This window comes from Stomoxys calcitrans, chromosome 1, assembly GCF_963082655.1.
Source record: "Stomoxys calcitrans chromosome 1, idStoCalc2.1, whole genome shotgun sequence".
NCBI lineage: Eukaryota > Metazoa > Arthropoda > Insecta > Diptera > Muscidae > Stomoxys > Stomoxys calcitrans.
Window position 1 is genome coordinate 119,620,221 of NC_081552.1, and position 18,373 is coordinate 119,638,593.

General features: G+C 40.1%; 1 protein-coding gene across 1 annotated transcript in view; it reads left to right on the top strand.

Annotated features, from left to right (window-relative positions):
- Positions 1-18,373, top strand: part of LOC106092402 (delta-1-pyrroline-5-carboxylate synthase) — a 336,045-nt gene that overhangs the window by 114,635 nt on the left and 203,037 nt on the right. The window lies entirely within an intron of this gene.

Below are 18,373 nucleotides of genomic sequence, written 5' to 3' on the forward strand. Positions count from 1 at the left end.
GCATAGAATGTTAACTGATGCCACATTTGGGAGACAATAAAAAGGCGATTTGAGAAGAAAAATAAAATAACTTGCAATAAAGAGTTCTCAAATTATAATTGGAAATATTTCCAATTCAAGGTCAATAAAATTGAACTTGAGATTCATGAAAAACAAATTGTTTGGGCATGATAATAGTAAACAGATAATAATTTCAACAAAAACAAAGTACAGTTTGAAAAAACTGTTAAGTAGCTTACACTGATAACAGAATATTGCAAGAATGCAAATGCAAAGATATTTTTATTTAGTCATAGGTACTTGATAATATTTAATGTTTATAAGTTTATATAATTTGGATTGGATTGTCTTGGAACTGAAGACTATCAGGCGTCCATCTATCCATCGGGGTTCTTTGCAGTTTCAAAGTTGACATCTCGTTTGTATATGATCTTGCCATTATGCATTCTTCTTCAAAAAATAGATCATGGGTTTACTTCTATTTATAAAAGAGACGCCTGATTGACTGGCTGAAAAAAAATACTGGAAACGGGAGAAAACGTTTAGTATCGCATTTGGTACCAGGAGGATTCAGAAAGTAGCCGTTGAGTGGATCACACGTGTTTTCATTTCGCTCCTCAAATATAGGTGTAGGTGCCATGGCACCTATAGTCAAGAGTAGTGCTTCAAGCGTACGACTAGTCGTCAGACCAATTAATGAGGAAGAGCCGAATAAACCAGAGTGATGCAAAGTTCGTCCCTCAGACAGCGACAGTGTCATCACAGCCGAGTCGAGAGATGTGGTCAGCGGGAGGATGGCAGATGTGAGCGATGGCTTTGTTGAGCTCACAAGCAGACCGAATAACCGATCCGGGGCACGACGATGGAGACAGAAGAGTATGTACTGGCAGCCCAATCGGGCGAGAGTGCAGGATGCTGGAAGGGATAGAACCGACATTCCAAGCACTTCTACAGAAGCTGGAAAGAGAATGAGATCTCCCGTAGAGCATAACACTGCTAAAATGCTGAAGAAGAAAAAGAGCTCAACGCTTTCAAGTAAATGCAAAATACAAATGCAAATTTTGCCCATGAACATTCCACTAAGGAACAGGGGCAAACTTCTCACATATCAATGAGTGCAGTCCGATTCAAGTTTTTTAAGCTCAATGATAAGGGGCCTCCTTTTTATAGCCGAGTCCGAACGGCATGCCGCAGTGCGACACCTCTTTCGAGAGAAGTTTTACATGGCATAGTACCTCACCAATGTTGCCACCATTAGGAGGGGAAAACCACCGTTGAAAATTTTTTCTGATGGTCTCGCCAGGATTCGAACCCAGGCGTTCAGCGTCATAGGCGGACATGCTAACCTCTGCGCTACGGTGGCCTCAACGCTTTCAAGTACTAAAACCAAGCCAGCCCTCCCGCAAAGGAGACTCCAGACAGTGTCCTGTGAAGGTAGACAAAGTCGGAACAGGAACGAAGGAAGCGCACAGAGATGATATGACCTATGCACTCATTAATATCGGCAGTGCATCCGGTATAATTTCACCAGATTGTCGGTCCAAGGTGAGTCATTTGGTAAGCGAACGGGTTATCGAACATGTGTTGAACTCTGGAGGGACATCTTAAAGCTGCGCTTTGCGACAGCAGAATGAATTGATACCGTCAAAAAGCTCGTTGGAAGTATCCACACTCCCTGGGGCGCAAAGCTCGATCTTATGAGAAAGATGGACATCCCACAGCTCACAAAGGCGACTGTCTTCATCAAGGATGTGCGCTGCAAAATCGTGGACAAATGAGAGGTTTTATACAGGAAGGAGAAGGAGGAAGGAACTTTCCTTGTGGCTAAAATTAAAAAAAGGCATACTACGGGGCAATGGCCGTTTAATTTAAGATTGGGTAGACTAGAATAGGCAAATATCCTCATATTTAGCCATCAGGCGGTGCAGTGGCGGGGCTATCGATAATGCCTAACAGACAAGGGACCGACGACGGGACAATCGCCGACTCTCTCAATATTGGGAAGACTAGGATAACAAATATTTTAATACCAAAACATCAGGCAGTGCATGGTCGAGAGACCCAACACAGCCTAACGAACAGGAACAACACGACAGAACTATCAACGACATTCTTGGGATTAGGAAGACTAGAATGGATAAAAATCCTAATGCTGAAACATCAGGCACTGCAGTGACAGACGAAGAGATCATGACCTACTCCCAACAAACCCATTTACTCAAGATTTGGAAGACTAGTATAGGCAAAGATCCTTATATTGGAACATGGAACTGGCACCCGATGATGGAACCATTACCGACTTTCTCAAGATTCAGAATACTAGGATATGCTAATATTAAAACATCAGGCAGTGCAGTGACGGGAAACTCAATGTAGTCTAAAGAAAAGGAAGCAGACGATGAGACTATCACCCACTCCCAATAAGCCCATCTAATGGAGGACCAATGATTAAGGTCATCCAGATAAACCTCCACCGGAGCGAGATAGCTACTCACGCTCTGATGGAGAAAATCAGCAAGGGCAAAATTCATATTGCCTTAATTCAGGAGCCATGGACGAACCGGAACAAAGTTTCTAGATTGAACCATATCAACTACCAATTACTTCATGCTAACACTGATACTCGGCAGAGGACCTTCATTATTTGTCATACAAATTTGAATTATATATATTCCTCAGAGTTATCAACGTCGGATGCAACAGTGGTGAGACAGGGAGACGGTGGAGCATACCAGGCATCAATTTATCTGCCCTTCGACTCTCCGACACCGCCACCCACGTCGGAGCTGCAACGGTTGGTGAGGAAAGCAAACCAGACAGGAATTGAGGTACTAATAGGGTGCGCATTCCTTCTCAGGACATCGCTACACTAGGCTTAGAATAGTACGGCCAGAGCCGAATCCGATAAGCTTTCATAATAAGTTGAAAACCAATTGCATAACATTCGGAAGACTACTCAGAAGAGGACTTGGGCAAGATAATTTAGATTGTCCCTACAAAAGGAGGCCGACTATCTGGCGCCCCACTCTGCCAATATTTTCATAGCTTGCCTAGGACTTGTATATACTCCAAAAGCCTGGCAGGAGGCGAGGGTGGTGCTTATACCCAAGCCCGGCAAGGCAAGTTATGCGACACCAAAAGTTTACAGGACTATAATCCTTACGTCGTTTCTACTCAAAACCATGGAAAGCATTGTAGATACCATGATAAGGAGTAGAACATCCAGCAAACTGCTCAAATACAAACTGCATATCTATGTCAACGAAAGGTCGGTGGACACCGCCCTGCATGAGGTTGTCCATAAAATAGAAGAATCCTACGATGTCAAGACGTACACACTGGCGGTTTGCTTTGTCATCGAATGGGTGTTTAATAATGTGCCGACCGACATAAATATAATGGAGAAGTGGCACCGTCAGTGATTTGAACCCATTTGCCATGCAGACGTTATAATACTTCTTAGGGGTAAGAATCCGAAACAGCTACGCAGAAGCGCCGAAAAGGTCTTGCATATGGCATATGACTGGGCCAGATCCAGGAGTCTCAATATCAACCCAGAGAAGACTGAAATATGCCTGTTCACGAGGAAGACGAAGGTGGACCAATTTGACGCACCACGTTTCCTAAACAAGACGATTTCGATATATGACAAGGTTAAATGCTTAGGAGTGATCTTGGGTAGGAAACTGAATTGGAAGTGTCACATTCAGAGCGTTTTGAGAAGGCTCACAGACGTTGGGCACTATGCAGACGAGTCGTATACTCGAAATGGGGCCTGAATCCGAGGATAGTAAACTGGCTCTAAAGGAGCGTGATTAGACCACTACTTACTTATGCCTCAGTAGTTTGGAGGACTGCTATCGAGAAGCAGTGCAACATAAGGATCATACAACAGGTTCAAAGAACATGTTGTCTTGGCATAGGCGGAGCGATGAGGACCACGCCCACTAGGCCACTGGAGACTATTCTAGATATTCGGCTCATTGACATACAGATTAAGTGTGATGCAGCCACTGCGGCTATAAGACTTAATGATACAGGATGGGAGCAGCTCATATCATATCGGTATAATCGAGACGAGGATAGGAAATCTGAAAGGAAGGGAAGAGGTTTCTAATCGGACACCTAAGACGATACTTGAAGTCGAGTGCGACTGATTACTGGCTTAGGTGAAGTCCATAGTGGCATGGGGAGGATTAATATCCGCAACCTAACCTACGGATTGAGCTAGAGCACTGAAATTTAACATGTAGGTAAAACTAGGAGACGTATGTTGGGTGACGAAAACATTTTTTCACAATTCGACATCCTTCGTCAATTTGGCCCAGATCGGTCCAGATTTGGATATAGCTGCCATATAGACCGTTATATTGATTTAAAACCTTGGCCCCATAAAAAGCGCATTAATAATCAGATTTTAATGAAATTTGACACAGTGACTTATGTTAGACTTTCCGACATCCGTATCGTATATGACTCAGATCGGTTTATTTTTAGATATATTGTAGCTACTAAAAAGATCAATGTTTTGTTATACATTTGAAAAATCACTTGTACCGATTACTATTTGGTCCAAATCGGAACATATTTCGATATACCTGCTATGGGACATAAGGTATGCAATTTACACCGGATTTTGATGAAAGGTGGTTTACATATATACGCGAGGTGGTGGGTATCCAAAGTTCGGCCCGGCAGAACTTAACGCCTTTTTATTTGTTATAACCTCCACCATTGGATGGGGGGTATACTAATTTCGTCATTCTGTTTGTAACAACTCGAAATATTCGTCTGAGACCCCATAAAGTATATATATTCTTGATCGTCGTGAAATTTTATGTCGATCTAGCCATGTCCGTCCGTCCGTCTGTCTGTCTGTCGAAAGCACACTAACTTCCGAAGGAGTAAAGCTAGCCGCTTGAAATTTTGCACAAATACTTCTTATTAGTGTCGGTCGGATGGTATTGTAAATGGGCCATATCGGTCAATGTTTTGATATAGCTGCCATATAAACCGATCTTGGGTCTTGACTTCTTGAGCCTCTTGAGTGCGCATTTCTTATCCGATTGGAATGAAATTTTGCACGACGTGTTTTGTTATGATATCGAATAACTGTGCCAAGTATGGAACAAATCGGTACATAACCTGATATAGCTGTCATGTAAACCGATCTTGGGTCTTGACTTCTTGAACCTCTAGAGTGCGCAATTCTTATCCGGTTTGAATGAATTTTGCACGTAGTATTTTGTTATGATATCCAACAACTGTGCCAAGTATGGTTCAAATCGGTTCATAACCTGATATAGCTGTCATATATAAACAGATCTGGGGACTTGACTTCTTGATATTCTAGAGGGCGCAATTCCTATCTGATTTGGCTGAAATTTTTCATGACGTTTTTTATTTTTTCTTTCAACAACTGTGTCAAATAAGGTTTAAATCAGTTCATAACCTGATATAGCTGTCATATACCCCGATCTGGGATCTTGACTTCTTGAGCCTCTAGAGGTCGCAATTATTATCCGATTTGCCTGTACGACGGATCCTCTCTTGACCATCAACATACGCGTCTATTATGGTCTGAATCGGTCTGTAGCCCGATACAGCTCCCATATAAATCGATCTCTCTATTTTACTTCTTGAGCAAACTTTATTCGAATTGGCTGACATTTTACACAGGTCTCCAACATATAATTTAATTGTGGGCCAAACCGGACCATATCTTGATATCGCTCTAATAGCAGAGCAAATATTTTCTTATATCCTGTTTTGCCTAAGAAGAGATGCCGGGAAAAGAACTCACCAAATTCGATCCATTGTGGAGGGTATATAAGATTCGGCCCGGCCGAACTTAGCACGCTTTTACTTGTTTTTACTAACTATTGGTACATTTTTCTTTGTTTGGTCTACCTACATATGTACATATATTTTTATTTAAAACTAGCTGACCCGGCGTCCCCCAAACACACGGCCCCAAAATTGGTTATCAAATTCGTTTTATAATCTCAAATACCTTTCATTTGAGCCACATATTGTCATAGTCGAAAAATGTTTATCCTTTGGGGGTTGCTGGTATATTTTCCCTCAAAATATATTCTCATATATCTATATGTCATTTATTTGAACTCCATATTGCCATTGCCCTCAAAATTGGATATGAAATTCGTTTTCTAATCTCATTTGAACTCCTTTGGGGTATTGGCCCTAAAAACTATGAATAATTAGTTCCACTCTCTTTAGGCCCCAAATTGCCTTGGTGAGCAAATAAGTCCGATTTGGGGGTTGTTATGGTGGTGGGACGTCCGCTTGACAGTTGGCTCCTTATGTTGATATCAGATACGTGGTTTGCTCCCACATACATTTACTTTGAGCCCCCTATTTTCATAGTCGGCAAACATGACCGGCTTGGGGATGTTTTGTGGGATGGGCGGCCACAATGAGTTGGCCCTGAAAATATACATCGGATTCGTGTTCCACTTTAAAAACCCTCTTATTTGAGCCTCATATTGCAATAGTCAGAAAATACTTCCTGTTTGGGTGGTGTTGTGGGGGTGGTTGGCCCCATGGACACTTTTCCCGATTATTGATATCAAATTCGTGCTTTACTGCCAAAGACCTTTCATTTGAGCCCCATATTGCTATGGTCGTAAATTTGTCCCCTTTCGGGGTGTTTTTGGTGAGAGGTGGCCCCCCAAACACTTGGTTCCACATTTGGATATCAGATTCGTATTTTATTTGCAAATACCTTTCATTTGAGTCCCATATTGCCATGGTCGGTAAATATGTCCGATTTAGGGGTGTTGGGGCTTGGGGTAGTCCCCCTAGCACTTGGTCCGACAATTGGACATCAGATACGTTTTCTTATCCTAAATACATTTTAATTGAGTCCCATATTGTCGAGATTGGTCTAAATATATGTTTGGTAGGTTTTAGGGTTGGGCAGCCCTCCCCTAGGTACGCCAACCAAAATTTGGATACCAAATTTTTATTTTTAGGGTACTATATGAGAGCACACAAAATTTCGGTTAAATCGCACCACCCATCTTCGAGATCTGGCGTTTCTGAAAATTAGGGTAAGGGTTTAGGGCTATTTTCACCACGGGGTCATTATTCACCATCTGTGAAAATTGCAAGAAAATTGGTTCAGCCGTTTCTGAGTCTATAAAGAACACACAAACAAACAAACAAACAAACAAACAAACAAACAAACAAACAAACAAACAAACAAACAAACAAACAAACAAACAAACAAACAAACAAACAAACAAACAAACAAACAAACAAACAAACAAACAAACAAACAAACAAACAAACAAACAAACAAACAAACAAACAAACAAACAAACAAACAAACAAACAAACAAACAAACAAACAAACAAACAAACAAACAAACAAACAAACAAACAAACAAACAAACAAACAAACAAACAAACAAACAAACAAACAAACAAACAAACAAACAAACAAACAAACAAACAAACAAACAAACAAACAAACAAACAAACACACAAACAAACAAACAAACACACAAACAAACAAACAAAAAAAAAAAAAAAAAAAAAAAAACAAACAAACAAACAAACAAACAAACTAATAAACAAACAAACAAACAAACAAACAAACAAACAAACGTATGGACTCAAAACCGGCTGAACCGATTACCTTGATTATAAAAGTTGGGGCAAAGTAATAAAAGTTGGGATAAAGTACCTGGGGGCCGACCTAGCCCCAAAACCCCTTAAAGTAGGTTTATTTGCGAACATGACAATATGGGACTTAAATGAAAGGTATTCGGGAGTAGATTACGAACATGGTCAGGAAGTAGGAATAGGCTTCATAATTTATTGATAACGGAAGGGGGCGTTCCCTCCATCATTACCCCAAAACCACCACCTAAACTCAAAAGTGGACTGGTAAGGACAATATGGGTATCCAATAAAAAGTATGCGGGAGTATATAACGAATCTGGCATTCAAATTCATGTTGAAGTATAGGGGGTCACCCCACCCCCACAAAAACGCTCAAAATGGGCCCATTAGCCAATCACGGATATATAGGACTCGGTTTGTTTGTTCCGTATAGACTGAAAAACGGCCGAACCGATTTTCTCTAAATTTTCGCATATTGTGCAAGTTGGTCTTAGAGGAAACATAGGCTTTATAATTTTTCGGTATCGAAAGGGGGACGGACCCCCCTTATGCCAAAAACACAACCCAAAATCAAAAGTGGACCGATCGCGACAATATAGGTATCAAATGAAAGGTATTGGAGAGTAGCTCATTTTAATATGGGGCTCAAATGAAAGGTTTTCGGGAGTAGATTTCGAATCTGGCATACAAAATCAGATCGAAGTGTACGGGGGTCACGCCACCCCTCAAAAAAGCCATTAGACCCAATATGACTATATGATACTTGGCTGAACCGATTTTCTTAAAATGTTCATAGATTGTGTGCGTTTGTCTGGAAGAAAACATAGGCTATATAATTTTTAGATATCGGGTGGAGGCAGACCCTACCCCTTACCCCAAAAACGCCACCCATATCCGAAAGTTGCCCGACGGGCACAATAAGGGAATCAAATGAAAAGTATTGGAGACCAAAAAACAAATATGGTATTAACTTTTGGTTTCAAGTACCCAGCGGTCCCCCTCTAACCCCAAAACTCCTTCGAAGTTCATGTCACTATGGGACTCAAATGAAAAGTATTAGGCAGTAGATTACAAACATGGAATAAAACATTAGGTCCAAGTAATGGAAGTCGCCCATCCCCAAATACCTCCAAATGGGCAAATTAGCCGACAATATATGAGACTCAAATGAATGGTATTAGGGAATATATTACGAATATGACATTAAAATTTGCCTTCAAGTCTAGTTGGCGCTTTTCCCCCTTACGAAACATCCAATGGGTACTTTGACCCACTATGACAATATGGGACCCAAATGAAAGGTATTTGAGAGTAGAAAACGGATTTGATATCCAATTTTGGAGCCAAGTGTTTTGGGGTACCTCCTAAACTGAACTTCATTTCCGTTCGGAATAAAGAACGAATTTGATATCTAATTTCAGTGCAAAGTGCCGGGGACCGCCCCAACCCAAAACACCCTCCAAACGGTTCATATTTACCGGCAATGGCACTATAGGGCTCAAATTAAAGGGATTTGGAAGTGCAGCACGAATTTGATATCCATATTTGAGTCGAAATATCTGAGGTGCCATCCCTCCCCTAATGAGAACATTCCCCTAAGAAAGAATATTACCAATAGGAACCGATAAGGATTTTCACAATTCAATGAGTGCTTTTCGATTCAAGTTTAAACTCAGTGATAAGGGACCATTTTTATAGTCGAGTGCGAACGGCGTCCCGTAGTATGAAAACTCTTTGCGGACATTTTTTTAAACGGCCATGCATGACATTGTACCTAACAAATGTTGCCAACATTAAGAGGGCATACATATCGCTCTGTTGTTCTCGATGTTCTAGCCAGGACTCGAACGCGTTCCGCATCATAGGCTACAATGGCACGAATTCGATATCCGCATTAACGGCGAAGTGTCCCCACCCTAAAAAGATATTAGAGAGTTAAAGACTGATCGTCGTAAAAATCTTAGACGATCTAGCCATGTCCGTCGGTCTGTCCGTCTGTCAGTTGAAATCACGCTACAGTCTTTAAAAATAGAGATATTGAGCTTAAACTTTGCACAATTTTTTTTTTTTTTGTTCATAAATAGGTGAAGTTCGAAGAAGGGCTATAACGGACAATATCTTGACATCTTGACATAGCCCCCCGCCCTACGATATCCTTTTTCAATTTGACCCAGATTGGTCTAGATTTGGGTATAGCTGCCATATAGACCGATCCGCCGATTTAAGGTCTTGGGCCCATAAAAGACGATTTTCCAAAATTTGGGCAGTGAGTTGTGTAAGGCTCTTTGACATTTTTATACCCTCCACCATAAGATGGGGGGTATACTAATTTCGTCATTCTGATTGTAACTACTCGAAATATTCGTCTGAGACCCCATAAAGTATATATATTCTTGATCGTCGTGAAATTTTATGTCGATCTAGCCATGTCCGTCCGTCTGTCCGTCCGTCTGTCCGTCCGTCCGTCTGTCCGTCCGTCTGTCCGTCCGTCCGTCCGTCCGTCTGTCTGTCGAAAGCACGCTAACTTCCGAAGGAGTAAAGCTAGCCGCTTGAAATTTTGCACAAATACTTCTTATTAGTGTAGGTCGGTTGGTATTGTAAATGGGCCATATCGGTCCATGTTTTGATATAGCTGCCATATAAACCGATCTTGGGTCTTGACTTCTTGAGCCTCTAGAGTTCGCAATTCTTATCCGATTGGAATGAAATTTTGCACGACGTGTTCTGTTATGATATCCAACAACTGTATTAAGTATGGTTCAAATCGGTCCATAACCTGATATAGCTGCCATATAAACCGATCGTGGGTCTTGACTTCTTGAGCCTCTAGAGTGCGCAATTCTTATCCGATTGGGATGAAATTTTGCACGACGTGTTTTGTAATTTTGATATAGCTGCCATATAAACCAATCTGGGGTCTTGGCTTCTTGAGCCTCTAGAGTGCGCAATTCTTATCCGATTGGAATGGAGTTTTGCACGACGTGGTTTGTTACGATATCAAACAATTGTGTTAAGTATGGTTCAAATCGGTCCATAACCTTATATAGCTGCCATATAAACCGATCTTGGGTCTTGACTTCTTGAGCCTCTAGAGGGTGCAATTCTTATCCAATTTGAATGAATTTTGGCACGTAGTATTTTGTTATGATATCCAACAACTGTGCCAAATATGGTTCAAATCGGTTCATTACCTGATATAGCTGTCATATAAACAGATCTGGGGACTTGACTTCTTGAGCTTCTAGAGGGCGCAATTCCTATCCGATTTGGCTGAAATCTCGCAAGACGTTTTTTATTGTTACTTTCAACAACTATGTCAAATAAAGTACAAGTCGGTTCATAACCTGATATAGCTGCCATATAAACCGATCGGGGATCTTGACTTCTTGAGCCTCTAGAGGTCGCAATTATTATCCGATTTGCCTGAAATTGTACGACGGATCCTCTCTTGACCATCAACATACGTGCTTATTATGGTCTGAATCGGTCTATAGCCCGATACAGCTCCCATATAAATCGATCTCTCTATTTTACTTCTTGAGCCCACAAAGGGCGCAATTCTTATTCGAATCGGCTGACATTTTACACAGGTCTCCAACATAATATAATTTAATTGTGGTCCAAACCGGACCATATCTTGATATCGCTCTAATAGCATAGCAAATCTTTTCTTATATCCTTTTTTTTTTGCCTAAGAAGAGATGCCGGGAAAAGAACTCGACAAATGCAATCCATGGTGGAGGGTATATAAGATTCGGCCCGGCCGAACTTAGCACGCTTTTACTTGTTTTTTTTTAATTTGGCCCAGATCGGTCCAGATTTCGATATAGCTGCCATATAGACCGATCTCTCGATTTTAGTTCTTAGAACCATAAAAGCCGCATTTATTGACCGATTTGGGACAGTGAGTTGTGTTAGGCCCCCTGACATCTTTCTGCAATTTGGCTAAGATCGGTTCAGTATTCGAAATAGCTGCCATATAGACCGATCTCTCAAATTAAGGTTTTGGGGCCATAAAAGGCGCATTTTTTGTCCGATTACTTCGAAATTTGGGACAGTGAGTTGTGTTTGACCCCATGACGTATTTCTGCAATTTAGTTAGACCCCATGACGTATTTGAAATTAGTTTGGATTTGGATAGACATATAGTCATATAGACCGATCTCTCGATTTATGGTTGTGGACTCATAAAAGGCGCATTTATTGTCCGATGTCGCCAAAATTTGGGACAACGAGTTATGTAATGGCCTTCGACATCCTTCGCTTATTTGGCCCAGATCGGTCTAGATTTAGATATAGCTGCCATATACACCGATCTCTCGATATAAGGTTTGGGCCCATGAAAGTCGCATTTATTGTCTGATTTCGCCGAAATTCGGGACAATGAGTTGCGTTAGGCTCTTCAACAACTTTCTGCGTTTTGGCCCATATCGGTTCAGATTTGGATATAGCTGCCATATAGACCGATTTCTCGATGTAAGGTCTTGGGCCCATAAAAGGCGAATTTATTGTCCGATTTCCCTGAAATTTGGGACTGTGAGTTGTATTAGTCTTTTCGACATCCGTGTCGTTCTCCTTATTTTTCAATTTCTTAATTTTAAGTTCATTTGCTCTGGTAGCTCAGTTTTCTTTATTTCGTAGTTTGACTTCTTTTTTTGTTAGCTTTTAGTTTTATTACTTTTTTGTCTCATTTTTAGAAGAAAGCACGCTAACTTCCGAAGGAGTAAAGCTAGCCGCTTGAAATTTTGCACAAATACTTCTCATTAGTGTAGGTCAGTTGGTATTGTAAATGGGCCATATCAGTCCATGTTTTGATATAGCTGCCATATAAACCGATCTTGGGTCTTGACTTCTTGAGCCTCTAGAGTGCGCAATTCTTATCCGATTGGGATGAAATTTTGCACGACGTGTTTCGATATTATATCCAACAACTGTGCCAAGCATGGTTCAAATCGGTTCATAACCTGATATAGCTGCCATATAAACCGATCTGAGGTCTTGACTTCTTGAGCCTCTAGAGTGCGCAATTCTTATCCGATTGGAATGAAATTTTGCACGACGTGTTTCGTTATTATATCCAACAACTGTGCCAAGTATGGTTCAAATCGGTCCATAACCTTATATAGCTGTCTTTTAAACCGATCTTGGGTCTTGACTTCTTGAGCCTCTAGAAGGCGCAATTCTTATCCAATTTGAATGAATTTTGGCACGTAATATTTTGTTATGATATCCAACAACTGTGCCAAATATCGTTCAAATCGGTTCATAACCTGATATAGCTGCCATATAAACCGATCTGGGATCTTGACTTCTAGAGTCTCTAGAGGTCGCAATTATTATCCGATTTGCTGAAATTTTGTACGACGGATTCTTTCATGACCATCAACATACGTGTTTATTATTGTCTGAATCGGTCCATAGCCCGATACAGCTCCCATATAAATCGATCTCTCTATTTTACTTTTTGAGCTCACAAAGAGTGCAATTCTTATTCGAATTGGCTGACATTTTACACAGGTCTCCAACATATAATTTAATTGTGGTCCATACCGGACCATTCTTGATATTGCTCTAATAGCAGAGCAAATCTTTTCTTATATCCTTTTTATACCCTCTATTATAAGATGGGGGGTATACTAATTTCGTCATTCTGATTGTAACTACTCGAAATATTCGTCTGAGACCCCATAAAGTATATATATTCTTGATCGTCGTGAAATTTTATGTCGATCTAGCCATGTCCGTCCGTCCGTCCATCCGTTCGTCCGTCTGTCTGTCGAAAGCACGCTAACTTCCGAAGGAGTAAAGCTAGCCGCTTGACATTTTGCACAAATACTTCTTATTAGTGTAGGTCGGTTGGTGTTGTAAATGGGCTATATCGGTCCATATATTGATATAGCTGCCATATAAACCGATCTTGGGTCTTGACTTCTTGAGCCTCTAGAGTGCGCATTTCTTATCCGATTGGAATGAAATTTAGCACGACGTGTTTTGTTATGATATCCAACAACTGTGCCAAGTATGGTTCAAATCGGTTCATAACCTGATATAGCTGCCATATAAACCGATCTTGGGTCTTGACTTCTTGAGCCTCTAGAAGGCGCAATTCTTATCCGATTTGAATGAAATTTTGCACGACGTGTTTCGTTATTATATCCAACAACTGTGCTAAGTATGGTTCAACTCGGCCCATAAGCTGATATAGCTGCCATATAAACCGATCTGGGGTCTTGACTTCTTGAGCCTCTAGAGTGCGCAATTCTTATCCGATTGGAATGAAATTTTGCACGACGTGTTTTGTTATAATATCCAATAACTGTGCCAAGTATGGTTCAAATCGGTTCATAACCTGATATAGCTGCCATATAAACCGATCTTGGGTCTTGATTTCTTGAGCCTCTAGAAGGCGCAATTCTTCAACCAAAAAATAAAAGTCGGTTCATAACCTGATATAGCTGCCATATAAACTGATCTGGGATCTTGACTTCTTGAGCCTCTAGAGGTCGCAATTATTATCCGATTTGCCTGAAATTTTGTACGACGGATTCTTTCATGACCATCAACATACGTGTTTATTATTGTCTGAATCGGTCCATAGCCCGATACAGCTCCCATATAAATCGATCTCTCTATTTTACTTTTTGAGCTCACAAAGAGTGCAATTCTTATTCGAATTGGCTGACATTTTACACAGGTCTCCAACATATAATTTAATTGTGGTCCATACCGGACCATTCTTGATCTTGCTCTAATAGCAGAGCAAATCTTTTCTAATATCCTTTATATACCCTCTACTATAAGATGGGGGGTATACTAATTTCGTCATTCTGATTGTAACTACTCGAAATATTCGTCTGAGACCCCATAAAGTATATATATTCTTGATCGTCGTGACATTTTATGTCGATCTAGCCATGTCCGTTCGTCCGTCTGTCTGTCGAAAGCACGCTAACTTCCGAAGGAGTAAAACTAGCCGCTTGAAATTTTGCACAAATACTTCTTATTAGTGTAGGTCGGTTGGTGTTGTAAATGGGCTATATCGGTCCATATATTGATATAGCTGCCATATAAACCGATCTTGGGTCTTGACTTCTTGAGCCTCTAGAAGGCGCAATTCTTATCCGATTTGAATGAAATTTTGCACGACGTGTTTCGTTATTATATCCAACAACTGTGCCGAGTATGGTTCAAATCGGTCCATAACCTGATATAGCTGCCATATAAACCGATCTGGGGTCTTGACTTCTTGAGCGTCTAGAGTGCGCAATTCTTATCCGATTGGAATGAAATTTTACACGACGTGTTTTGTTACGATATCCAACAACTGTGCCAAGTATGGTTCAAATCGGTTTATAACCTGATATAGCTGCCATATAAACCGATCTTGGGTCTTGACGTCTTTAGCCTCTAGAGTGCGCAATTCTTATGCGTTTTGAATGAAATTTTGCACGACGTGTTTCGTTATTATATCCAACAACTGTGCTGAGTATGGTTCAAATCGGTCCATAACCTGATATAGCTGCCATATAAACCGATCGTGGGTCTTGACTTCTTGAGCGTCTAGAGTGCGCAATTCTTATCCAATTGAAATGAAATTTTGAACGACGTGTTTTGTTACGATATCCAACAACTGTGCCAAGTATGGTTCAAATCGGTGCATAACTTTATATATCTGACATATAAACCGATCTTGGGTCTTGACTTCTTGAGCCTCTAGAGGGCGCAATTCCTTTCCGATTTGAATGAATGTTGACACGTAGTATTTTGTTATGATATCCAACAACTGTGAAAAGTATGGTTCAAATTGGTTCATAACCTGATATAGCTGTCATATAAACAGATCTGGGGACTTGATTTCTTGAGCTTCTAGAGGGCGCAATTCCTATCCGATTTGGCTGAAATTTCGCAAGATTTTTTTTATTGTTACTTTCAACCACTATGTCAAATAAAATACAAGTCGGTTCATAACCTGATATAGCTGCCATATAAACCGATCTGGGATCTTGCCTTCTTGAGCCTCTAGAGGTCGCAATTATTATCCGATTTGCCTGAAATTTTGTACGACGGATTCTTTCATGACCATCAACATACGTGTTTATTATGGCCTGAATCGGTCCATAGCCCGACACAGCTCCCATATAAATCGATCTCTCTTTTTTGCTTTTTGAGCTCACAAAGAGCGCAATTCTTATTCGAATTGCCTGACATTTTACACAGGTCTCCAACATATAATTTAATTGTGGTCCAAACCGGAGCATATCTTTATATCGCTCTAATAGCAGAGGAAATCTTTTCTTATATTCTTTTTTCCCAAAGAAGAGATGCCGGGAAAAGAAATAGACAATTGCGATCCATGGTGGAGGGTATATAAGATTCGGCTCGGCCGAATTTAGCACGCTTTTACTCGTTTCAATTTTTTTTTTTTTTGGGTTTTACATTCTCTTATTAAACTCACCACCATAGGATAGGGAGTATATTCATTTAGTCATTCCGTTTGCAACACATCGAAATATCAATTTCTTATAGACAACATGGAAAGGTATTTTTTGGGGTTTATTCTTTTAGAGGAGGAAAGATCGGAGAATATTTACTTTTATTATACCCTCCACCATAAGATGGGGGGTATACTAATTTCGTCATTCTGATTGTAACTACTCGAAATATTCGTCTGAGACCCCATAAAGTATATATATTCTTGATCGTCGTGAAATTTTATGTCGATCTAGCCATGTCCGTCCGTCTGTCCGTCCGTCCGTCTGTCTGTCGAAAGCACGCTAACTTCCGAAGGAGTAAAGCTAGCCGCTTGACATTTTGCACAAATACTTCTTATTAGCGTAGGTCGGTTGGTATTGAAAATGGGCCATATCGGTCCATGTTTTGATATAGCTGCCATATAAACCGATCTTGGGTCTTGACTTCTTGAGCCTCTAGGTTGCGCAATTCTTATCCGATTGGGATGAAATTTTGCACGACGTGTTTTGTTATGATATCCATCAACTGTGCCAAGTATGGTTCAAATCGGTTTATAACCTGATATAGCTGCCATATAAACCGATCTTGGGTCTTGACTTCTTGAGCCTCTAGAAGGCGCAATTCTTATGCGATTTGAATGAAATTTTGCACGACGTGTTTCGTTATTATATCCAACAACTGTGCTGAGTATGGTTCAAATCGGTCCATAACCTGATATAGCTGCCATATAAACCGATCGTGGGTCTTGACTTCTTGAGCGTTTAGAGTGCGCAATTCTTATCCAATTGAAATGAAATTTTGAACGACGTGTTTTGTTACGATATCCAACAACTGTGCCAAGTATGGTTCTTGACTTCTTGAGCCTCTGTTCATAACCTGATAAAGCTGTCATATAAACCGATCTGGGATCTTGACTTCTTGAGCCTCTAGAGGTCGCAATTATTATCCGATTTGCCTGAAATTTTGTACGACGGATTCTCTCATGACCATCAACATACGTGATTATTATGGTCTGAATCGGTCTATAGCCCGATACAGCTCCCATATAAATCGATCTCTCTATTTTACTTCTTGAGCCCCCAAAGGGCGCAATTCTTATTCGAATTGGCTGACATTTTACATAGGCCTCCAATATATAATTTAATTGTGGTCCAAACCGGACCATAGCTTGATATCGCTCTAATAGCAGAGGAAATCTTTTCTTATATCCTTTTTTCCCAAAGAAGAGATGACCGGAAAAGAACTCGACAAATTCGATCCATGGTGGAGGTTATATAAGATTCGGCCCGGCCGAACTTAGCACGCTTTTACTTGTTTTTACATTGATTTCCTTTAAATTTATTAATTTTGAAGAAAGATATCTGTATATTATGATTATATTTAAATAGTTTAATAAAAATATTGATTTGTGGTGCCAGTGATAAGATTTTATCTTTTTTCCTTATTTTTTTTTTGTAGATTATTATCATCTACAATAGGAATAATTTTTATTATAAATGATTATACAATTTTTATTTCGTATCTATGTAAAATTCTAAGACGATTAAACGATGTCCATGTGTCTGTCCGTCCGTATGTTATAGTCACTCTACAGCCTTCAATAATTGAGAAATTGAGCTGAAATTTGGCACAAATACATTCTTTGCTCCACGCAGATTAAGTTATTGAACAGTCAAATCGAACCATATTTGGATATAGCTGTTATATGGACCGATCTGCCTATAATGGGTCTGAAGCTCATACAACTTTTTTTATTGCCCGATTTCGCTGAAATTTGAAATAGTGAGTTGTTTTAAGCCTCCCGACATCTGACCTTAGTATGGTTTAGATCGGACTATGTTTAGATATAGCTGCCATATAGACCGACTATATTTGTATATAGCTGCCATATAGACCGATCTGCCGATAAAGGGTCTGAAGCCCATAACATCTTTACTTATTACTTGATTTCGTTGAATTTGGAAGCAGTCCGTTGTTTTGAGCCTCCCGATATTCGACCTTAATATGGTTCAGATCAGACTATATTTAGATATAGCTGTCATATAGACCGATCTATCGATTAAGTGTCTGAAGCTCATAAAAGCTTTATTGTCGATCAAATTTGAAATAGTGAGTTGTTTTAGCCTCCCGGCATCAGACTAAAATATGACTCAGATCAGACTATATAGATATAGCTGTCATTTAGACCGATCTTCCAAGTTAAGGTCTTAATCCCATTTAAGTTAAGTAGATTTATTGTCTGTAAATGTTA